The sequence below is a fragment of the Aedes aegypti genome, chromosome 1 (genome assembly GCF_002204515.2).
Source record: "Aedes aegypti strain LVP_AGWG chromosome 1, AaegL5.0 Primary Assembly, whole genome shotgun sequence".
Taxonomy (NCBI): domain Eukaryota; kingdom Metazoa; phylum Arthropoda; class Insecta; order Diptera; family Culicidae; genus Aedes; species Aedes aegypti.
The window spans coordinates 47,738,727-47,764,328 of NC_035107.1; the positions used below are offsets into that span (position 1 = coordinate 47,738,727).

The 25,602-nt window shown below is 34.9% G+C and overlaps 1 protein-coding gene across 1 annotated transcript in view; it reads left to right on the forward strand.

Annotated features, from left to right (window-relative positions):
- The first annotated feature begins 200 nt into the window (after positions 1–200).
- The window catches only part of LOC5566766, a 535,713-nt gene continuing 510,311 nt past the window's right edge, over positions 201–25,602 (forward strand). The window contains exon 1 of the mRNA XM_001651123.2: positions 201–1,348. The gene's annotated coding sequence lies outside the window, so the exon portion shown is untranslated. The remainder of the gene's footprint in view (positions 1,349–25,602) is intronic.

The following is a 25,602-nucleotide window of genomic DNA, read 5'->3' on the forward strand; positions in this document are numbered from 1 at the left end:
GCCGTGAAATGTGTCACATTCGATTCCGCCTCCTGTGATGTGACGGCGTGTCCCTCTCTGTCGCTCTCTGATCATCTCACCGCTCTCTCAGCACACGAATTTCGTGAAATTCGTGGATGCTGCGTGAATCGAGAGCGAGAGCCGACCAGATGGGACAGAATTTACAGTCAGCAGTGTCCGAGCGCGCTGACGGTGAGCAGTCGTCGTGTGGTTCCCGTTGCTGACAGAAGTTCGTCGCTTCGTCGTCCGTGTGTTGAGCGCCGTTTAGGGACAAATAGTTGATGGAGGAAAAAAATTGCCTAATCGTTCTCGCAACAAACTTAGGTTATAAGCGGGCCATTGGAATTCGGTTGTGGAAAAACAGTGTAAGCGCGTGTGAGTGACATTCACCGATCCGGATTCGAAGTAGGCGTTGGAGTGCGTTCAAAAAACTATCTGTCCTTCGAGTTTTCGGGAAAATCGCCTCTGATCATAGTAGTCTGGCAGAGCTCCGATGTGTGGTCTCTTTGGGTGTGTGAGTGCTAGTGGACATGACCGTGTCGTCAAATAACTCAGCGACGGGTTTGTAGAGGGTGATGCATACGGGCCTTACGGGTTGGTGGCAAGGTTCGTAACAAGGGATGCCGTGTCTGTGTCTAAGAAAAGAACACCACTTTTGTCAAGTGTGCCGAGGAGGATAAAGCAGATGATGTCGATGATGATGATGATGGGTTCTTTTTTGCGCGAGCTGGTCGCGAAATGGCCAGCAAGTGGCAACAGCAGCGCCCCCTAATCAGCAGAGTGGTTGTGAGCGATTGAGCAGCTGAAGCAACTAACAAGCAAGATTAGAAGAAGTGGGAAAAAAGCGGAGGGAAGGAAAATTACGAATCAATCCAAGTGTGCCGTGGCGAAGTGATCAGCTGCTGATTGGAGGAATTTTCTTCGGGAATTTTCACTCTGTATGGTGAGTGCATCGAAAGTGAATGAATTTCAAACGAAGGGATGTGAGGTGAGAAATTGGGTGACGAGAGGTGAATCCAATGAAGAATATACTCAGTGGAGAAAGCAGAGCGTTTGAACAAGCATTCAGCGGGGATACGGAAAGTGTGCGTTCTGGAGTGAGAATTGTGCACAGCTTACTTCGACCAAATCCCCTGTTCTTCTCGAACGCAGACCTTTTAATCAAAGTCGAGGAAAATCGCAGCTTCCAGTTTCAATTGCCAGTGCTCTTGGATTTCAGCTTCGACAGTGACACTGAGCACTGAGACTCAAAACTGCATCGTTTGAGAACCGGAGAGTGAGCTGAAAGCGGTGCAGAGCAAGTGCTCGAGTTCGGGTTTTTGGCGGCGCGAGGGAAAAAAACCAGGGGGTAAGTGCGAAGGGAGCCGAAAAATTTCTTATGCTATTTTGCCACTGGCAAAAACTGCAATCAATAATCTCCAACTGGTGCATATGCATGAACGGGAGATGCAAGTTGCAGCACTGCCCCGGCGTTGCCAGATTTACTCAATTAAGATGCGTTCGTTGTGAGGAAAATATTTGTTTGATTGGATAAGCTAGTTAAGGTTTGCGTAGGATTTGATATTCAATAGGCAGTAATATGGATTATAATAGGACCACTTTGGACATTATATCTGGTAAATCGATAGAACAAAAGCTTTTGCCTATTGAGAAGCAGCCTGCTCTTAGAAAAATGTGTTCGCTAAGGGTTCTGCAACTGTTACCATTTAGTATCGGAGAATGCCAGTTGTTGAAGTGATTAAAAGGTCAAAAAGTTTCTTTAGATCAATCAAAATTGATTGCTTGGACCGGTCCACGTTTCCACGATTAGAGATTTACAAATTTTGAATCGATTGCGTGATAGTTAAAAACACGTTTTCGGATGGCCATGAATTCGATTCTTAGAGCCCTTTGCAGTTTGATATATGTCTTCACTAATAGATTGTTTACAATATTAAATTTGTTCGCAGCCATTTTTTCTGCTATAACTTATGTACTGCTCATTTATGTTGGATACGTTTGGTGCACAGCCTGCTTCTCAGCTTAGTCTTTTTTTTTATGTGCACTTCCTCAATTATTAAGCTGTCTGTTTTGTAAATCGAGCCTATTTATGTGATTCGTCTGCAGTCACTGTCGTTCAAAGTAAGCATGCATATTTCAGATGTCACCCGTCGACTCCCATAGTAAACCAGTCACATAGAGTGACAGCTGGCCATAAACTCGAGTGACAGAGCCGAGTCGAGCGAAATTTTTGGTCGACGGTGACTCCAGTCGAGCCGTTTTTGATCGACTCGACTTATAAAATAGAGCCCTAGCTTAGCTTTTTCTTCATTAATTGACCATTTCATCCATGACTAGGGGCCCAGATAGCCGTCATTGTAAACGCGCAGCTATTCAGCAAGATGTCTCAAAAGTCACTTTATTGAACCAAAATTATATGAAAAGCCAATTTTTGTTTTACTTTTCGTGCTTGTAGTGATTTTTTATATAAGATTGAAGAGGCTCAGATAGCCGTAGCGGTAAACGCGCAGCTATTCAGCATGACCATGCTGAGGGCGTGGGTTCGAATGCCGCTGGTCGAGGATTTTTCGTAAAGGAAATTTTCTCGATTCCCAGGGCATAGAGTATCTTCGTACCTGCCACACGATATACACATGCAAAAATAGTCGATCGGCAAATAAAGCTCTCAGTTAATAACTGTGGAAGTGCTCATAAAAACACTAATCTAAGAAGCAGGCTTTGTCTCAGTTGGGACGTAACGCCAGAAAGAAGATGAAGAGGCTCCAGAGAAACCATTGAAGGCTCCCGCTTAACTTTTCCACAGGTTATCACAGGTTGTCTCCGTTTTTTAAATTCCACGAGAAATAGCTTCAGCAATTCTTTTAGTGATTTCTCCAGAGATTTCTTCTGAAATAGTTTTGAGAGCTCCTCCAGAGAGCCCTCCAAAAATTCCTCTCATAAATTCTCTCGGGAATCCATTCAGAAATTCACCCAGCAAAAAAAAGGATCAAAGGATTTATCCAGAATTTATTCAACAATTCATTCGCCGAAGCAGCAGAATCATAGGCTACAGTATTTTTTTCAAACATTGTTTCAAGATAAATCCACATGGATTATTGGAGAGTTCATTAAAAACTCTACACCAGTATATACTTCAGTAGATCATTTGATTGTTACTAAACATTTTTTCATCGGATTTTTCGTCGGATGTTTTCAACATTGTTGTAAGCAATCACGGTAGTCGATACATTTTGCTGATATTCAGACCGCTTCTCTTAAACATTTACAAAACGAGCGATCAAACGAATATCCGAAAGAAAAAATGTCAATTGAATAACTCTGAACACGATAGCTTTGCTAGAAAACGTTACGATTCTGTTTGTTTCAGTCATTTTTCGTAATAGGCGCTGCTTCCACCGTATGTGTATCACATTCGACATAACGTAAGACAATACGTGACAGGTCAAAGTACACAAATGAAACCAATTACCAGTCAAAAAAGACCACTTCTCATTGGTCGTTTTGACAAAGGCCTACTTTCACATCGTTGAGTTGGATTGCAATAGGGCATTTTGTTGCTAGCTTGACCGTGTTGCCAGTTTATAAATTAGAGTTTTTATCAAAAGTTTGAAAATTTTTCGGGCAATCCTTTCGTTTTGAATCTATTTATATTCGATGTTTAGTTCAAAGCACATATTCTACAAAGCTAAAATAAATATGAAATACCTAATTGAGACCAAAATAGTGGAAATTGTGTCAATTCTCTATAAAAATATCATCGGTTTTGAATTAAAACCTGATATTTTGAAGATCCATTAGGTTGGGGTTGGTAATAGCAATTTTTTTGGTAACATCTTCTCCTGCGGTTTGCCTCTTGAAGTACTCAAAAAGCTTGCTGGAAAGAACTGTTTTCGATGATCGGTTGGATTGGTTCAAATGCCAAATAAATCGGAGATTATAAAAATTTCTTGCTTTTGGTTCAAAGCAATAATGCCACCAAGCGCTATTATCTAACGTATAGGATGACCATTGCTAAGTTTTTTTATTCTCAACACGGAATCTGTTTCTAGTTTCAACACAATTAAAAAAAAAACTACGATTAACTTTCCAGTAGCTACCGCCCCGTGATGAGATCTGTTCTTTTGTACGTTAAAATCACACAATTCAACGTTAAAAACACACTATGGTGATCAGAAAACACAAGTGGCAATGTTTTGCAGTTGCTAACATTGCAAACAAACTCCTTCGGCACATAAAAACGATCTAAACGTGAAGCTGATTGATTCCTATGAAAGGTGGAACGGTCTGGTTAGAGCGATATGGCTACATCTTTAAAAGGAAAAAGTTTAACTAAATTCTTCATCCCATTTGAGAAGTTCTTTGTCGACCCTAACGAATTTTTAGGATCCAAAATACAATTGAAATCACCATCAAGCATCGTGAAAACAGTTCCTGGTTTGTTAAGGTGAACGCTTAAACTTTCTGTGAACAGTTCATCCCTGAGAGAGACTCGCGAAGAGGAAAAATATCAACGGCATATGCAGCCCAGATTCCCCTCTCACGAAACGTCAAATGCAGCCCACCGTTTTTATGGCTGAAAAAGTGAAAAGTATTGTATTCAAAGTAAACTGTTATTACAAACCTCAGTCAGCGGAGCAGTTTTTTTAAAGTTGGTGATAAACCTAAGCAGAAGATTAATTATTTCTAATGAGAGATTCCACGGAGGCATGCAAGTCGATTCTGATCGACCATTTCAAAAATATCTGAAACTTTGCACAGTTTTTCAGTTCCATCTAAATCGTCATTTTCCGATATAAAATCTTCAAGTTGAGTCACGACTAACTTTTCAAAAGGGTGTATGTGAAAATGGTTCAAAAATATTCAAAAAGCTGCACAGCAAAAACGGTTCGTTCGATTAAAAAACATTAAAAAACAACATTTTTGTCACAAAAACTCAAATATCTCAAAACCCTATCGGAATACCAACGTAATTTTTTGAGGGAAAACGGTCCATTATATTAGCTATCCACCATAAAAATTTGGTGATGGTAAGCCAATAAACAAAAAAGTTATGACATTTCAAATATTTCACAAATTTGACACTTAGTGAAAAAAAAATTTTTTTTTTCTTTGTAATTTTTTTAGGACCGCAGTTTGTTGCTGAATTTTTTGTTAAGGGTACCACATGAGGTTAACAAGTTGTTTTCATGATATTTTATTTAATTATTCATAACTATTATAGCATCTATTGAAAAGTTAGACGCGATCCAGTGTTGTGATCTAAAATCTTGATAGTGTCATATTTTTTATTGTACGTAACTGAAGAAAAATTCTCTCAATAGTGTTGAAACCTTTTCATAAAAGAAACCTATAAGAAATCTAATATTGAAAACAAAAGCTACAAAAAAAGTTTTCTATACAGGTATACGACTAGTTTACCTGCAAAAAGTTTACCTCGTAGAGAACAAGGCGGGTCTATACCCAGGTGATCTAGTATACGTAAAGCAGGTCGGTTTTCTCGGCGCTGGTTTTCTCCACAAAGTTAAAATCTGATTACACCTGGGTATTGACCCGCCTTGGTAGAGAATAGACTTTGTTAATCATATTTGGGAGAAAGCGAGTAACTTCAACAACATCAAAAACATGATAGGTACATACCATGAACATCCTCACGAAAAAGCTAAAAATATACTACCACTATGGTTATAAAAGATTTAATTGTAAAATTTTTCTTCAGTCAAGCAAACGACACCAAACTAGTCAGTAAAAACTTAAAAGTGATTTTGTTTATTAAAATCTAACGAGCAACATGAGTAGTCGCTTTCTCAACTGTTGCAGGCCGTTTGCAGAAAAAAAGTGTTCGAAAGAGCTACGAAATCTCACCGAAAGCACCATAGATAAACTGAAAGCGGCTGGTTATGCTCCAATGTCTACATTGAATACAAATTTACGCATTTGTACGTCCTGCCGTTTAAACGTTGACAAACGGGCAATCTGTACATCATCGGTGGATCAGGTTGCAGGAAGTTCGAAAACAACAACAACTGAGGAATTACTAGATGCACCGACAACAACTGAGGAGTTACCAGAAGTACATTCAGCGACATCCGTTTCAACAAATCAATCAGAAGATGAGTGCATCCAGAAGGTCAACATCGAACGCTTCAACGAAGGGATAGCTGGAATAAAAGTGACTCCGATTAAATGGACGAAGATGGGTTACGTCAATTATCCCGAGAAAAAATACCGTGAAATCAACGAAGCTGTACGAAGAAACCTCTTCAAATTAGGACCTGAGGATGTGGAAAATACAGACTACGATGAGGTAATTATGAATATGAAGGAAAGGTTCTCGAATCTAGCCACGACAAGGAAAGAAAAATTATTGATTTTGTCGATGCTGCCAAGCTCGTGGTCTATTCAAGACGCCATTGATGAGTTCAAAACCAATAGAAATACAGCAAAAGAGGCAAAACAATTCAAAAATAACTGTCTTGCAACCAAAAATGCTAGGTCGAGTACTTCATTAACAGATGAGACAAAAGAAAAAAATAATTCAATATTTTGAAGACGATGAAGTAAGTAGAGCTATGCCTGGCCAAAAAGATTATGTATCTGTAAAAAAAGATGGAAAGCGTCAAGCAATCCAAAAACGATTAATGATGACTACTTTGAAAGAAGCGTATACACGCTTCAAGGAAATTAACGAAAATATTAAGGTAGGTTTTTCCTCATTTGCAAGCCTTCGTCCAAGGCAATGCAAGCTTCTATCCAATTCAGGAACACATAATGTTTGTGTGTGCACAACACACGAAAATATTAACCTAATCTTACATAGTTTGAAAAGAATCAATTTATCAAAGGATATTAAAATGTTAACTGGTAGTCTTTTGTGTGAAAATACAACATCAAATTGCTATCTACGATCTTGTTCGGATTGTCCAGATTCTTCATCATTGGAAAATACTTTATTCGCTGAGTTTGAAGAAAATTATATTGATCAGTTATCATTTGAGCAATGGGTGACCACGGATAGGTGTGACCTAGAAACTATTGTAAAACCTGTAGATGAGTTTGTGTCATTTTTTTGCTTGAAATTAGAAAGTTTAATTCCTCACTTTATTAAAACAGAGCAATCCCGCTTTTTAAAAAATACGAAAAATACATTACAAGATGGTGAATTTTTAGTCATTTGTGATTTTTCTGAAAACTATAGCTTTGTATTGCAAGATGAAGTGCAGTCCCATCACTGGAACGTACAACAAGCTACAATTCATCCATTCGTTATTTATTTCAATGGAAGTACGCAAATTGAACATTTTAGTTTTATTGTAATTTCCGAAGATTTAAGACACGACTCAGTATCTGTAAATTTGTTCATTGCCAAACTGATTAACTTTTTACGCGTTGATAAGGATAAAGAAATCAGAAAGATATATTTCATGTCTGATGGAGCAGCATCGCAGTACAAAAACCGTAAGAATTTTTCGAGCCTATGTCAATTTAAATCAAAGTACGGAATTAATGCAGAATGGCATTTCTTTGCTACGTCACATGGCAAAGGTCCAAGAGCAAGTTTAGCCAAAGAACGTGAGCATCCAATTAAAACTGCAAAAGAACTATTTGATTGGGCGAATCGCAGAAAAGAAGAAGATTTAACAAAATTATCATTTTGTTTTACTACTACTGAAGAGTACGAATTAACGGCATCAGAGCTCAGCGAGCAATATAATAACGCGAAAACGATCCAAGGAACCCACAAATTTCACTGTTTCATTCCATTGTCAGAAAATAAAATTAAAGCAAAACTATACTCGAACTGTACTGATAATGATGCAAAAGTGTTCGATATTGTAAAAAAATTGAATAACAATAAATAAATAAATAAGTATTAATAAAATGTTTTCATGATCTCATAACGCATACCCAAATCCAAAACTTTTAAAGTTTATATATAACATTTAGAAACTCATCGATCATACTCTAAAAAAAATATCCTGGTAAAAAAAAATATTTTCGTGTAATCTGTTAATTCATTTTAATTTATATATATATATATATATATATATATATATATATATATATATATATATATATATATATATATAAATATATATATATATATATATATATATATATATATATATATATATATATATATACATATAATATTTATACATATACATAATATATATACATATAATATACATAATACTAATGAATACATGAAAACGACTTGTTTAATTCACGCAAGGCCCTTAACAATAAAATCAGCAACAAACTGCGGTTCCCGTAATAATTTACACCGAAAAAATTTTTTTTTTCTACTAAATGTGAAAATTGTGACATGTTTGAAATGTCATAACTTTTTTGTTTATTGGTTTACCATCACCAAATTTTTATGGTAGATAGCTAATATAATGGACCGTTATCCCTCAAAAAATTACGTTGGTATTCCGATAGGGTTTTGAGATATTTGAGTTTTTGTGTCAAAAATTATGTTTTTTAATGCAAAAAAAAAATTGTTTTTTACTGTGTGTATTTTTTTTTGAATCTTTATTTAGTTGTCTAACTTTGTTTCTTTAGTTGTCTAACAATCGAACGAACCGTTTTTGCTGTGCAGCTTTTTGAATATTTTTGAACCATTTTCACATACACCCTTTTGAAAAGTTAGTCGTGACTCAACTTGAAGATTTGATATCGGAAAATGACGATTTAGATGGAACTGGAAAACTGTGCAAAGTTTCAGCTCAATAGAAAAAAATGAATTCCAAAATTTACCAAATTTTGGTGCTGTTGCTTGGAATCACTCTTCTGGTCTATGTTTTTTTTTTTATTATTTTGGTTCATGTTGGGCTTCTTTTTGGTCCCTTTTAGTTCCTGTTATGTTTTTTTTGATTTCTTGAAGTTCATAATTTTGAGACACTGCACATTGGTCCCAAAGCCAAATATGTTTTCGCCTAAACCGTTGTCTTCGAGAAAATTTCTCCATGTTTTAGAGACACTTTTTTCAGTGATGTGAAATTAGGGTGGCCCCCATGATTAAAGAAATCAGAATATAAACCTTTTTTGCTGATGCATTTAGAGCTGAGAGAGACTCGCCAAGTGTAAAAATATCAACGTCATATGGTTCCACTGTCACGAAACGTCAAATGCAGCCCGTCGTTTTTATGCTTTAAAAAGTGAAAAGTATTGTACTCAAAATAAACTGTTTTAAAAAATCTGAGTCAGCAGAGCAGTTTTTATAAAGATGCTGATGAATCTAAACACAAGGGTAGTCATTTCTCATGTCTGCTACGTTTGCTGGCATGAAATTTGACTCAAAAGCCTGTTTGTGCTTTGATTCAAACGCAATATTTTTTTGTTGAGATCTCCATGTGAGGGTTTGAACGGCTTGTGCATGGTTGATATAAACATCGAGTGGAATAAGAAAAAACTCAGCAATCACAGAAAAAGAAGACCGTCTTCGCGAGTCTCGTCTCAGATTTAGACCTATAAAATGTTCAACAATGTTTTAAAATAAAACTATCAATAAATTAGGAGCAATTTTGCCGAAGAACATAAACTTATATCTTTCAAGGTTCGCGAGTTAGGATTGACTTTTGCAAACAAGCTAGGGTGGTCCTGAAAAATTAGTTTTTTTCCAATAACTTTTCATACGTTAAATTCTCACAAAAACTTGTCCGAGCACTTTTAGAACTTTTGAATCCGCAACTTTTTGCCTTAGAAACTATGGTTCTATCCCTTATTGTTCCTGCTTCATCGCAGATTTTCTTCGATAATATGGCCGTTCTCAAATGAAAATTTCTCTGAAAAGCGTAAATAGATCTTAAATCTTTTGACGCTGTTAGAAATATTATCTACTTTTTTTCTGTTTATAGTTAGAGAACTATTGGGACGTTTTTTGTTTGAAGAAAAAGTTTTGAAAATAAAAATGTGCACAACTGAAAGTTATAAGAATGTCTAATACATCTTCTTCTTTCTAGCATTACGTCCCCACTGAGATAGAGCCTGCATCTCAGCTTAGTGTTCTTATGAGCACTTCCACATTTATTAACTGAGAGCTTACTATGGCAATGTCCATTTTTGCATGTGTATATCGTGTGGCAGGTACGAAGATACTGTATGCCCTGGGAAGTCAAGAAAATTTCCAACCCGAAAAGATCCTCGACCAATGGGATTCGAACCCACGACCCTCAGCTTGGTCTTGCTGAATAGCTGCGCGTTTACCGCTACGGCTATCTGGGCCCCAATGTCTAATACATAATATTGAAGAAAAAAAATTAACGCTTTAGGATAGATTCACGATAAACCGAAATGTATGTGCTTAAGAAAGCAAAAAATAAATACATTTGCTTGAACAACCAAAATAATTGTAGGTAAAGTCATTAAAAATCAAAAATACATGTAGGTTAAGGGGTAAAATGTCGAAAGACCAAACGTCGAAAGGGGCAAAACGTCGAACGTAGTAAAATTTGTTTTCCAGATTTCGTTTTTTCACATGGTGCTCAATGAAACGTGCATTTGGTACATAGTAAATAATTTACTCTTTCGAAAAAAAAACAATCTACCAACAAATTTTCGTTTTCTTCCATTTTTTTTTTGACGTTTTGTCTTTTCAGCGCTTTGTTCCTTCGTCGTATTTCCCTTTCGACATTCGGAATTCGATAATTTGTCACCCAACCAGACATGTAATTAAGGGTATCAACTAGTGTATTTGTTTTTCTGGGCTCAATTGAATTCAATCAACTTAAAAAATAGTGCCATAATGTCAATTTTCAATATATTTGAAACGAATATCCGATACAAACATCGAATTGAATGCGCCAGCAGCATTTTTTTTCTTTTGTTGGGATTTGAACCACTGCGACCATTAAGTTGATCTATTGTGGTATACCCCTGTTTATTTTTCGCATATTTTCAGGACGACAAGTTACTATTGAGAGTAACTGCAGTTGACTGATAGTGCGACGTACCCCAATCTGGTATGATTCTTAAAATGAATTCAACTACCTTATTGGGATTTCCTTGCCAAATTTCAAAAGGACTCAGTATGCCCTTGTTGAAATACTGTCTTCTTTGCGCAAATAGTGCTGAGCATTCACAAAGCAAGTGTTGAGAGGTCTCTATCTCACAGTCGCAAAACCGACAGATATCAGTTGGACTTCGACCCATCTTCTTTAAATGATATATAGCTGGACAATGTCCTGTAAATAGTCCAATAACTATACAGAATGATTTTTTATTTAAGTTTAGAAGTTTTTCTGTAACTTGTTTATTTGGAGTTATAAACAGTTTAGACTGTCGTGATGTATTTGTACCAATCCAGTTCGACTGTATCATATTACGCTCCCATTTTTTTATTTCCATTTGTATTACACATTTTGAAACTCCACAAAAGGGTTCTGGTCCTAAAAACTGAGTATTCGATCCTCGTCTAGCCAGAAAATCAGCTTTCTCATTTTTTTCGATTCCACAATGGCCTGGTACCCAGTACAGGGACACCTGGTTATTCATAGCCAGTTGCTTCAATACTTAAACATATAGAAGCACACTCTAAGATGGCGTATATTTCTGCAAGGAAAACAGTTGTCCATCGTCCCATTGGTATTGAAACATTAACTCCTGGACCTGTTATTCCAGCCCCTGTGTTATCACTCATTTTAGAACCATCGGTGTAGAACATAATCGATCCTGGTGAAATACTAGGCCCACCCGATTCCCACATTTGGCGGTCTGTTTCAACCACCTTATATGGTATATCTAGGTTTAGGGATCTTTCCATCCAGTCTTCGTTCATGACTACTAATGGATTAATTTGAAAATCTTTCAGCGCCAGCAGCATAGCAAAAAAATTGTAATATCACGTCATTTTAGCTGCACATCTGTCTCGTCGCAAATATTGCTGTGTGCGTTTGAAATGCAAATATCAAATGCGGTAAGATTTTCAACAAGGAAGCCGAAGTCAAAACTTGATTTTCTTTGCTAGGTTGGCGGTGATATGCATCATGGTTGCTAAGTATCCTTTGGCTACTTTGTGTTACCGCATTTGAAGCTCAGTTAGACTGGATTTGCACGTCAAACGTAAACAGCAATATGTTGTACAATTTCATCCTTTAAACGTATAAAACCAGTCAGCTACTGCTTAAAATCCTGGTCTAGCAATCGATAGAATCGGTTTGACAAGTTGACAAAAAGATGTAAAAACCTGACTGGGATTTGAACACTGATCTAACGAGTAAGAGCTGCGTCCGATACCTCTCGGTCATCTCACCACACTGAAGTATAAGAGTTGAACTTGATAGAAGTTTTGTGTTACTACTCGAAATGGGTTTCTTGGCATTTTCGTCGATCGAATCCAATTACGTTTTTAGATTCCGCGGCTACCAAGCAAGTCGTGCTGAAGGTGTCTGGGTTCGATTCCCCCCCCCCAGGATCTTTTCGTAATGGAAATTTTCTTCATAAGTATTATCGTACTTGTCACACGATATACGATTGCGAAAATGGCAACTTTGGCAAAGAAAGCTCTCAGTTCATAACTGTGTAAGTTCTCAACACTTTGCTGAGAAGCCAGCTCTGTTCCAGTGAGAACGTAAAGCCAAGAAGAAGAAGCAGAACTCTATTCTTGGCGACGATACAGAACCAAATTTGACCTATTGGACGACTGAAACCGACTTGACTAATGGTTAACAGGAACACTGAACCTGAGTTAACATGGTAACAGCTACATCGATTTCGAACCGCAAGATGTTTCCTGGAAATAAAAAAAACACCCAGCAAGCATCTAGAATGTCTTCTTTTCGGTCATTCGGTGCGGTTTGAAATTTCTGGGAATGTTATCCAGGACCACAAGATTTCCAATAAAACATAAAGATAGCTGTCTTCTGCGAATTCAAAGGGCAGAAGTCGGGCCAATTCATCAATTGTCCCAGTAGGGAATGGGACCCGGTTGGATTCGAGATGATACCCGGATATCTATTTTCATATTTAACTGGAAGTAAAGAATAATTGTGATAAAATCAGCTGAGCTGGGGGAGGTGGACGATATCTGTATGAATCAGTTTATTTCTCACATTCCGTTATTCGCTCTAATAGCGGTAGATTGTATACAGTTTCGTAATTCAGAAGAATGGAATGGTTGAGAAAACTTTAAAGCTGTGGTTTGACTTACTGCTTTAGCACAGATAAACGGACAGTACCTAGCTTCAATCAAACATCTTGTTTTCGCCTCGAACGAATATGAGCTGATGACGATGATTTCGATTGAGATTTAGTCTGTGTGTTACGAACGTTTATCTAGGGATTCATAGTAAGAGGATTAGATCAGTTCGAAGTAGAAAAGTTTGCGAACTACAATCAAATATATGTGGTAATGACCATTTCATAGGCATAGAGTATAATCGTACCTGCCACACGATATACGAATGCGAAAATGGTCACTTTGACAAAGAAAGCTCTCAGTTAATAACTGTGGAAGTGCTCATAAGAATACTAAGCTGAGAAGCAGGCTCTGTCCCAGTGAGGACGTTAATGCCAAGAAAGGAAGAATAAGAAGTGGCGTTTTTCGGGTGTTTTGCACAACATCGTTATTTTTTATCATTGCTATCCTGCTCTTAGAACCTAAAGCTTAGATCGATCGAAAACCTCATTGGAGTATTCAGTAAGGTACCTTGCGTCTCCATCGACCGGTAGGACAATCGATTTTCCTCCATTAGCCTCTAATAGTTCCCATTCAAAGAAGCATATCAACGTTTGAATACCGTTGATCAAACAAACCACATCGCTTTAGCTATAAATGGTTTGCCCCATAAGAAGTTGTGCTCCACCACAGTGCTCCATTGGAATCAAATCGAGTTTGAAATGGACAATCTCAACCCAACTTTTCTGCAGAAATGTGAATGAACAACCGCCGTAACCAATGATTTCCGCTGGGACTCTAAACTACAACACAAACAACGCTATTCCCCCTACAATGGAAAAACTCGTAACAAGCAAATTGCATTCAACCAACTTGGAGCTGCTCTGATGGGATGCTGCACGCAGCTGTAGAAGCTCTCGTTCTCGTTCTCGTCGTCATTCCGCAACAACCCATTTCAGACGAGGCAGATCATTTTCCTGGCAAAAGGTTTTTGCGACTATGGGAAAATGAAAATGCTCCAAAGGAAATCAAAAACTACTTAATGGTTAATTAAGCTATTTACCATTACATTTTATGTAATGTTCCATAAATAACATCAGTGATACCGGTAAATCCACAAATTTTCTAATTAAATGAGAAAAATTGTACCACTAAATAAAAAAAATACACCATACATATATGTAGTTAGCTCCATAGAAAACACAAATCATGACCAAATAAATTGCACCATAAATTTGATCAATTTACACCATGCAATATATATTATTTTCATTGTTTTATTGGTGTATTTGATAACCTGTCCATTTTCCTCGCTTCCTCCACTTCGCTTTTCACGGTTTCACATACTAGCTCGGTAGCCGTGAGCAGCAGCAGCGTGGTTGGCATTTTCCTCGAGCTCGTATTTGGCCCACTTTTCCTCGTTTCCACAGCAGTGTCACACAGCATCCAAGCAGGCGACGTTTAAGGACCACGGTCATATTCTCTCGCTCTCCTGCCTCTTGTGCCAAAGCGAGGAGATTCGACTCTCGCAGTTCGATGCGCGCGTTCTCTTTCTCTGCGACACAGACTCTCGCTCACTCACCGCCGGCAATTTTCCGTCCGTCACGTCACGGCAATGCAAACGACCACGGTCATCATCACATCGTCGCGCGTCCATCATTGCCAGCCAGCGGACCAGCCAGTCATACAGTGGGAGAACTGCCACACGGTGTGTCTTAAACCGTTATTGACGAAGCAACTCTTCTTCCGAGGAATGTTTAGTAAGCGTTGCGCACTTTGACAGATCGCTACTTTTGACGGTCAAAACCGCTAGTAGGGTGATGTGCTAGTATTCATTGTATTAAGCTAGGACAGGACGTGACAGCTCAACTAAGACTGCCCAATTGTTTTTCAGTCGATAACCTTGACGATGCAAAAGCCAGTGCTACCAGAATCCTTTTTAGACAAGTCTTGTAAACAAATTCGAAAATCAACGCTCATAATTTGATTGTTTCTTGCACGTTTCATTCATTCAATGCTATAGTGGATGCTAGCTTCTAAAAATCAGGTTTACTTTCAAGACCTACGTAATTTTTGGAGAAAATTAACGAATTTTCCATTATTTTGCTCCTAATTAAGTATTTTGTATTTATTTTAGCATTTTAGGAGCACATGTGGTAATCTTAACATCGAATATTATTAGATTTGAAACTAAAATGTTCCATGAAAAACGTTCAAACTTTTGGTAAAAACATAAATATATGAACTAGCAACACGGCCTGGCTAGCAACAAAGTGCCCTGTTGCAATTCAACTCAACGGTGTGAAAGTAGGCCTTTGCCAAATCGACCAATGAGAAATGGTCTTTTTTGACAGGCAATTGGTTTCGTTTTTGTACTTCTACCTGACACGTTTTGTCTTAGGTATTAAGCTTTGATCAGTGAGAACCTGAAATTTTCCCAGTATTGTTGTGTATAATGCTGATACAAACCGATGCCAAACAACTCTATCCTAAAATTGTTTTCGCATTGTACCATAAGATTTTGATAAATCTTGATCGTTTTTTTGGAGACGAAGCAATTAAATTGCATCTTGTCGTATTCTCACTTCGTCGTATCAGGTCCGTCACACTCGGGCTCAGATTGTGTACCACTTCTAGTACTGCATTTGGTCCCTCGGTAGTACAAAAGGTACCCAAGTTTGACAGATCGCAGTACACTTTTCACGGCATTCTAGATTACCTTATGAGCCATAAAATTTTGGGCAACTGCAAGGGACATCGGAGTCCTTAATTTGTCTTTGGTCGTATCGTTTTCAATTCTGTCGCAATTTACTGACATCTCCCTCCATTACTTCAGCATGATAAAATATATTAATTGCCTTCAAAATTCATTATTCGTCATCAAAATTCAGCCCAAACATTTAAACACAATTCTTTTTGACCGAATAATCATGACAGCCGCTTACAATGCAGCGATACCAACACAATCAAAGGAACCGTTTCTTTTACGCCGAGCATCGCGCATACATTAATGCGCACAAGATTTTTTTTTTCAGTACGACGGATTGAACTTTGTTTACATTCTCAATTATACGCGGTCGATGAGGAAATTTAATAAAATTTCGGGAATTATAGATTTTTTACGGCGTGTGATTGGAATGAGTTCCTTCAGTGAAGAAGTAATTTTGCTAGTGAATGATGTAAATCAACTTTGTTAGTATCCTGTCAAAAGAAGAAAACCGATCTACATCAGTTCTAACTTATTGATTTATTTATTTATTTATTTTAACCAATAATTTTGAAAGAGGGAAAAACCCCTTTGAGTGATTTCCTTTCGAAATCTTTCTCAAAGAGGCACAAAACCTCTTTATCTTTTCTTATAACGTTACAAAACAAAAACAAAACTAAAACTAAAGGCTCATACGGTAAAACAAAAACCATAACAGAGCCATATGCTGCAATATGATGTAGATTTGAGTGTGTATTGATATCTTGAAAAATGGGTTGAGGGAGGGGGTTTACTAAACATCTTGGTATCCAAACATCATTTTGATGTCTGAAAATAAAAAAAAAAAAATACAAAAAAAACAAGTATCAAACAATACATGAGATTTCAATTAAAAATTTATATAAGAGTTTAAGTATAGGGTAGTACTTTGTACCCAATATATCCCGAATAGAAACAGGAATTGGATGACCAAAATTGATTATGTTGTTAAACAATTTTTCTCTCGGTAAAATATATCTTGAACATTGAAGTACAATATGATCAATGCCTTCATACGAGATTCCACACTCACACAAATTGGAATCTTTAATATTGATACGATATAAATGACTGTTACACAAATAATGATTTGATATCAGTCGTGAAAAAGAGCAAATAAAATTTCTACTACCTGGTGTATACTTAAACCAAGGAAAGTGACTGACCTTAGGACAAATTGAATAACACCATCTTCCTTTGTCGCTACAATTCCAACAAATTTGCCATTTACTAATGGAATATTCTTTTAATTTGGGATAATATTCAGAAGAAGAAATGTCACGGTTATCAATAAGCCCCCGAGCAACACCAAATTTAGCCAATAATCAGCCTGTTCATTACCATAAATTTTGCAATGGGAAGGGATCCATATTATTTTTATGATAAATCCCTGAGAGTGTAAGTCAAATAAAAGTTTTTTCAACATAAATAATATATAATGAGTTTTGAAATTGAAAGAAATGGTGTTCAAAGCATGAAGACAACTCATGCTATCAGAACATACAATGTAAATATTTGGTGGACACTCCTTAATCAAGTTTCAAGCAATGTATAAAGCGACTAATTCTGCTAAGAAAATAGAACAAGGAGCTTGCAATTTAAAAAAGTGAGCCGAAAACTCATTATATACTCCAAAACCTGCAATATCTTGAATTAATGAACCATCTGTAAAATAAAATTGTGCAGGGGCAATTCCATCAAATTTACGCTCAAATAAGATATTGGCAAAATGAGGATGTAAATGCTTTGGAAATTGTTTTAATTCATGAAATAACGACAAGTCAATCAAAGGTTGATATGCATGAACATCAATTTTACATTTGTAAAAACCATTCAATGGAATTGGTACAATATTTTCAGTTGAGCAATGAATATATGATTCCAATATTTTGCTCGTCGGGTTAATTTCAAATAGGGACTTCAAAATGTTGATAATTGGATGATTACTTGAGAAACAATTAATCAAAAATTTGCAATTTAGTTCTTGAAAACGAATTTTGAGAGGAACAATACCGGTAAGAACTTCAGTAGATTGAGTATGAGTTGAATTCATAAGTTTCAAACAAATTCTCAAACAACGGAATTGTATTTTTTCAAGTTTAACAAAATATGTATTTGCAGCACTTCCAAAAGCGAAGCAACCATATTCCATAACTGAACGTATAGTAGTTTTATAAAGCGTTATTAAATCAGATGGATTAGCACCCCACCAAGTACCTTTGATTGTGCGAAGAAAATTAATTCTTTTCTAACATGTTTTTTGAATTTGCTTAATATGAATGTTCCAATTCAATTTGAAATCAAACCATATACCAAGATATTTACAATCATCAACTTGTTCAATTTCAATTCCATTAAGGTACAAGTTAATAGTTACATTAGAATGTTTTCTTGAAAATATGATATATTTAGTTTTTTGAACTGAAAATGAAAAACCATTCTCATGAGCCCGCGAATCAATATTATTCAAAGCACATTGCATAAAATGTCTAATAACTTCTCTATTTTGCCGCTAATAGAAATAACATTATCATCGGCAAACTGAAGCAAATAACAACCATTTGGAATAATTGATGCAATATCCCTGGTGAACAAGTTGCATAAAAACGGACTCAAACTAGATCCTTGTGGAAGTCCAAAAAACTATATCTTGATAATTTTGAGGATCCGTTGTGAAAAAAGTTCATAATTTTAAAAGAAAATAAATTGTAAATGAAATTGGTGGTTAAATTTGGAATTTTAAATGATTCATCTTTTCGAAAAGTTATTCAATAAGTACAGAATCATAGGCTCCAGAAACATCCAGAAATGTGGAAACTACATTCTGTTTTTTATTAAACGATAGTTGGATTTGTGAAGCCAAAAGTGAAACACAGTCACGAGTACCACGACCTCTTCTAAATCCAAATTGAGAAGATGAAAAAATGTTATTGTTCTCTGCCCATAATTCGAGACAATTTAATATCATTCTTTCTAAAAGTTTTCGTAAACATGATAACAAACTTATCGGTCTCCTACTATCAGCTAATGAAGGATTTCTACCAGGTTTAAGAATACTGATGACTTTGATGAAACGCCATTCATAGGGAATTATATTTTGAGATAAGAAATCATTATATATTGAAAGTAAATGAAGTTTTCCTTCATCAGGTAAATTTTTCAAAACAATAAATTTAATGTTATCAATTCCTGGAGCTGTATTTTTAGTGATTGATAATTCCACATTAAATTCAGCTAATGAAAATGGATTACAAAGTTCAAGAAAATGATTTTGACTACTATTTTAATCTGATGGGTTTAGGAACAAAATCAGGGCAAATTTTAGATGAAAACTAGAATATTCTGAAAAATTGATAGAGGCATTTTTCAGAATATTCTAGAACAGTAAGAACAGTCGAATCATAATTTCTTAAATTTCTTGCAACTTACTACAAAGTAGATAATGATGTTTTCTGATCAAGATTTTGGACAAAATTTTTCCAATAATTTCTTTTCTTGGATTTAGTAAGTCTAATGAACAATGCTTCATCATTGGTGTAATAGGCCTTGAACTGGTAAGAGGTTGTTTTGCATCGTCTGACATTTTTTCCCTTTCCAGGTGAGAACATTTTCAAGTTTCCTACTACTGTGATTCCTGTGTGGTGCGATTGGTGAAGATTTCCTGTGTGGCGCGTAGAAGAAGTTATCCTGTGTGGCGCGGAAGAAGAAGATTTCCTTTGTGGAGCGATTGAAGAAGACTTCCTGTGTGGCGCGTAGGAGGAGACATCCTGTGTGGTGCGGGAGAAGATATTTTACAAGAAGGATTTATTGGTTTCGGACCCATTCGAAGTTCCAAGCTTTTTGCGTGCAAGTGGAGAAACAATTTCAAAGGACTTGTTTGGCATTTTGAAGTTTAAGCTTTCCCGGATAAATTTGTATCCGCTAAGTATCATTTTTGTTACAGTTTATTAGTTTAGTTTAGTTCATTTTCTTCATTAGATTTTTTCTACCACGGCTATGGATGTGGATGATAAAGGTTCTGGCTCAAAAGAAGATGATCCTCCACCAGGACCGTCTTCTGTTACAAAGCCATTGCGCATTAAAATTTACCCTCCATCATTTTCTGGCCCTTTTATAGTATTTTTTCGCAAAAGAGATAAACCTATTAATGTTTTATTAATTTCGTCTAAGGTTTATGAAAAATACTCGTCTGTCAAAGAAATCAAAAAGGTTTCTCTTGACAAGTTACGAGTTGTTTTTGGTTCTCGTGATGACGCCAATTCCCTTTTGGAATCTCAGCTTTTTGCGGGATCTTATCGTGTATACGCACCATGTGATTTCTGTGAAATCAGTGGTGTTATATACGATGAATCATTAGAATGTAATGACATTATTAATCATGGCATTGGAATATTTAAAAATAAGGCTATTCCGGCTGTTAACGTTTTAGATTGCCACAGATTATCTAAGCTTTTTTTAAATGACAAAGAAGCTCAATATGTTCACTCCAATTGCATTAGGATTACTTCTGCTGGATCAGTAATTCCGGACTTTGTACACAGAAAAAAATCCGTTCTCGTATCCGTGAACAGCAGACGTGAACTCGTCAACAACAAAAATACACCGTGAACTAGATCATGTTTATGTGACCATTTGTGGTAGTTCATGGTGTATTTTTGACAGTTCACGTTTTTCAGAATTCTTTTTTGAGCGTGTAGAGGTTGATGGAGTTATTTTTCGAGTTAGGCTTTATTATCCTAAATTGATGCACTGTGAACGATGTCTTCTTTTCGGACACACTGTACAATTTTGCTCAAATAAACCTAAATGTTCGAAATGTGCACAATCCCATTTATCATCTGATTGTAAAAAAACATTCAGAATGTTGTGTTTATTGTAATCAGAAACATATTGCCTTGAAGGATTGTCCTGTATACATTAGTAATCAATCAAAACATAATCAAAAACTTAAAATAGGAATCAATTTTCATATTCAGAGATTTTGAAGAATTCAAAAGACATTTCAACTCCTAATGTTTATGAGTCTTTACCAGATGATGAAGCGGATAATTCATTAAATTCAGATAATTTTGTTTACAAGCCACCTCCTAAAAGAAAAAGAATTCTCAAATCATCTATTCAACCTCTAGAAAGTAATGTCTTTAACATTTTTGTTTTCATCAGAAGCATTGCTATTTGCATTAAAATCATTATTTAGTGGATCAGACTCAATACGTTGAAATCCTGGGATAGTACTAGAAGTAGAAGGAATCAAACGAGGAAAATTTTTGTCAAATGATTTTACTTTAGAATTATTACTTTCTAGAGGTTGAATAGATGATTTGAGAATTCTTTTTCTTTTAGGAGGTGGCTTGTAAACAAAATTATCTGAATTTAATGAATTGCAATACTTGATCAATTGAATTCATTTGCACCAATCATTGCTTCATTATTTTCTTCGTAATGGCTAATAATAATAAAAGTCCTCTGAATATTTTACAATGGAATTGCAGAAGCATTATTCCTAAAGTAGATAGATTAAAAGTTTTGATTGCAAATAACAACATTGATGTTTCTTGTTTAAATGAAGCATGGTTGACTGAATCGAAAGTTTTATGTTTTCCATCATTCAACATTATTCGGAAAGATAGGGATATCTCATTTGGAGGGGTTCTGATTGGTATTAGAAGTGGCATCGAGCTTAAGTATTTGAATTTATCATTAAACATACAACTTGAACATATTATAATTTCCGTTAAACAAAATGATTCTAATTTTTGTATTATTTGTTTATATGCTCCTCCAAATTCGTCTTTCTCAATATCTGAAGTGAAAATGATTATTGATAATGTTCCTTTTCCCTTTTTTATATTGGGTGATTTGTTAATTATGGTGGTTTGTTAATTATGGATCTTATTGATGAATGCAATTTGAATATTTTTAATGATGGTTCATTTACAAGAATTGCTGTGCCTCCATTACAAAATTCATGTATAGATTTATCTTTATGTTCTAGTAATTTAGCTTTCATATCATCTTGGAAAACAATAAATGATCCAAATGGAAGCGATCATCTTCCTATCTTGATACAAGTTGCTAGTTCAACATATAGTACAAATGTAGATAATTCCCATATTCATGATTATTCAAAAAATGTTGACTGGATGAAATTTTCTGATTTGATGTCCACTTCATTGATACATTTAGAAGACCTTTGTTCACCAATTGAAAATTATAATCAATTCATTAAAATTTTAGTAAAGTGTTTACAAAAGTCACAGAAAAAACAGTCAGTTTCTAAAATTCAAAAGAATAGGCGTCCTACATTTTGGTGGGATGAAAATTGTTCTATTGCTTTGAAAACCAAATCGAATGCTTTTAAAAAATTTCGTCGCTCTTGCACTAGAGAAAATTATTTGTTATACTGTAGAGAAGAAGCTATATTTACTCGTATTACTAAATTTAAGAAAAGGAATTATTGGAAACATTTCATTGAAAATCTTGATAGAGAAACTTCATTATCAACTTTGTGGACGTTGCAAAAAATTTAAGAAATTATGATAATTCTACTACAAATACATTGGAATATTCAGATAGTTGGATTTATCAATTTGCATCTAAAATTTGTCCTGATTTTGTTCCTTATAATATAAATTTTAAAAACAAACGGGCCATCAATTTTTTTCCTGAGCTTTGTTCTCCATTTTCAATAGATGAGTTTAATTTAGCTTTATCTATTACTAACAATACTGCTCCGGGTATTGATAATGTTAAATTTATTGTTCTTAAAAGTTTGCCATATGAAGGAAAAGTTCATTTACTTTCCATATATAATTGTTTTCTTTCACAAAATATATTTCCATTAGAATGGCGTGCAATCAAAGTAGTTAGTATATTAAAGCCTGGTAAAGATCCCTCTCTGGCTGATAGTCGTAGACCAATTAGTTTATTGTCTTGTCTTCGAAAACTTATGGATAGAATGATTTTAAATCGCCTTGAGTTATGGGCAGAAAAGAATGAAATTTTTTCCACTTCTCAATTTGGTTTCAGAAAAGGTTGTGGAACCCGTGATTGCACAGCACTATTAGCATCTCAAGTTCAATTATGTTTCAACAGGAAACAGGATGTTATTTCCACTTTTTTGGATGTATCCGGTGCATATGACTCCGTACTTATTGATTTACTTTTTCAAAAAATGAATGATTATAAAATTCCTCACATTTTATCCAATTTTCTCTACAATTTATTTTCTTTCAAAATAATGTATTTTTATCACAATGGATCTTCTAAAATGGTCCGTTATAGTTATTTTGGTCTACCTCAAGGTTCTTGCTTAAGCCCTTTTTTATATAATTTATTCACTAGTGACATATCAGCAATAATTCCAAATGGATGTTATTTTTATCAATTTGCCGATGATAAGGTAATTTCCGTTAGTGGTAAAAATAGAGAAATTATTCGACATTATATGCAAATTTGTTTGGATAATATTGGATTATGGGCTTCCAATAATGGTTTCACTTATCAGTTCCAAAAACTAAGTTTATTATATTTTCACGCAAATATTCCACCATAAGTGTAAATTTATACCTTAATGATTTTGAAATTGAACAAGTAGATGATTATAAATATCTTGGTATTTGATTTGATTCTAAATTAAACTGGAATTCACATATCAAATATGTTCAGAAAGTTTGTTCAAAAAGAATCAATTTTCTTCGTATCATTACGGGCACTTGGTGGGGTGCCCATCCTTCTGATATGATAACACTTTACAAGACTACAATACGCTCAGTTTTGGAGAATGGATGTTTTACTTTTGGCTGCGCTAGTCAAACAAATTTTTCAAAACTTGAAAAAATTCAAATTCGTTGTTTGAGGATTTGTTTAAAATTAATGAATTCTACTCATACTAAATCTGTTGAAGTTTTAGCGGGTGTTATTCCTCTTAAAATTCGTTTTAATGAATTAAATTGTAAATTCTTAGTTCAATGCTTTAATAATAATCATCAAATAATTAATGCATTAAAAGATTTACAAGAAATTAATCCAACATGTAAAATGATAAACGCATTTGATTTTTGTTCTACAGAAAATATTGTTCCATTTCATTCCAATTGTTTTTATAATTGTGATATAAATGTTCATTCTTTTCATCCGTTAGTTGATATATCTTTACAAATAGAATTAAAACAAATTCCAATTAATGAGTCTTTGCGATTTGCTAAATTATTATATGAGCGGAAATTTGATGGGTTCGTTCCTCAATGTATATTTTATACAGATGGATCTTTCACTAATAATAATTCTGGGTTTGGTGTATACCATGTTGATGATACACATTTTTTTTAAATTGCAATCACCTTGTTCTATTTTTGTTGCTGAATTATGTGCTTTATATTTTACATGTAATTTAATTAGGGAATGTTCTCCAAACATTTATGTTATGTGTACAGATAGCTTGAGCTGTTTGAATGCTATTAAATCCGTTAGTTTCAATTCTAAATCACATCATTTAATTTTATTGTTACGCAAATTAGTATATGATTTGCAGTCTCGAGGATTTATCATTAAATTTGTCTGGGATCCAGCTCATTGTCAAATATTTGGTAATGAACAAGCTGATTCCTTAAAGCTAAACTAGGGGCATCTAGTGGCATTATTTTCAAACGTGACATATTTTATTCAGAATATTTTACTAAATTAAAAAGAAATTCAATCAACTTTTGGCAAATTGATTGGAATTCTAGTGATAAAGGTCGTTGGTGTCATTCCATATGTTCAAAAGTAGATAGAAAACCTTGGTTTAAACATTTATCTGTTGGTAGAAATTTTATTTGTCTTTTTTCAAGACTCATGTCCAACCATTATATTTGCAATTGTCATTTATATCGTATTAATATTGTAGATTCTAATTTATGTGAATGTGGTGCATCTTATCAAGATATCGATCACATTGTTTTTCATTGTCAGAATTATGTTTTGCCCAGGAAAAAAATTATTGATAATTTTCAAAAATTAAATCATTCTGTACCTACTTCGGTGCGAGATATTCTTGGTAGTAAATCTCTTGTTATGATGAAAATTCTTTTTGGATTTTTAAATGAAATTCGATTTACTATTTGATACTGCCTTTCAAATTTTCTTTTCAGAGTTCAAGAAACATATTGTCACTCGGCTTTCGTTCATCGATGTTTTCCCTTCAAGATTTTGGCTCTGTTATGGATCGTTACCGGTCGAGCCTTTAATATTAGTTTTACTTATTTTATAACGTTTTTCGAAAAGATGAAGAGGTTTTGCGCCCTTTTGAGAAGCATTTCATTAAAAGAAAGACATCACTCAAAAGGGTTTTTCCCTCTTCCAAATTCTTGTTAAAATAAATAAATAAATAAATAACAATGCTTCAGCTTTACAATATAAAAAATAATGTTTTCTGAAGCCTGATCTGCGAAATTTTTTAAAAGCATCAGATTTTGTTTTTAGAGCAATAGAACACTCATCATCCCACCAGAAACATTGACGCTTTTTTTTTATTATGACCCACCATTTTTTTGGTTTGAGATTTACACAAGCAATCAATTAGTAATTTTGAAAATTTATTGTAATTTTCAATTGGAGAATCCAGATTGTTAATGTTAATTAAGGAAAAGGATATGAGATCAGAAAATTTTGTCCAATTAACATTTTGACAAAGGTCAGGAATATGAGAATCTTGTAATAAATTACCGCGAGCTGGATTTTAAATTTCAATTAAAATTGG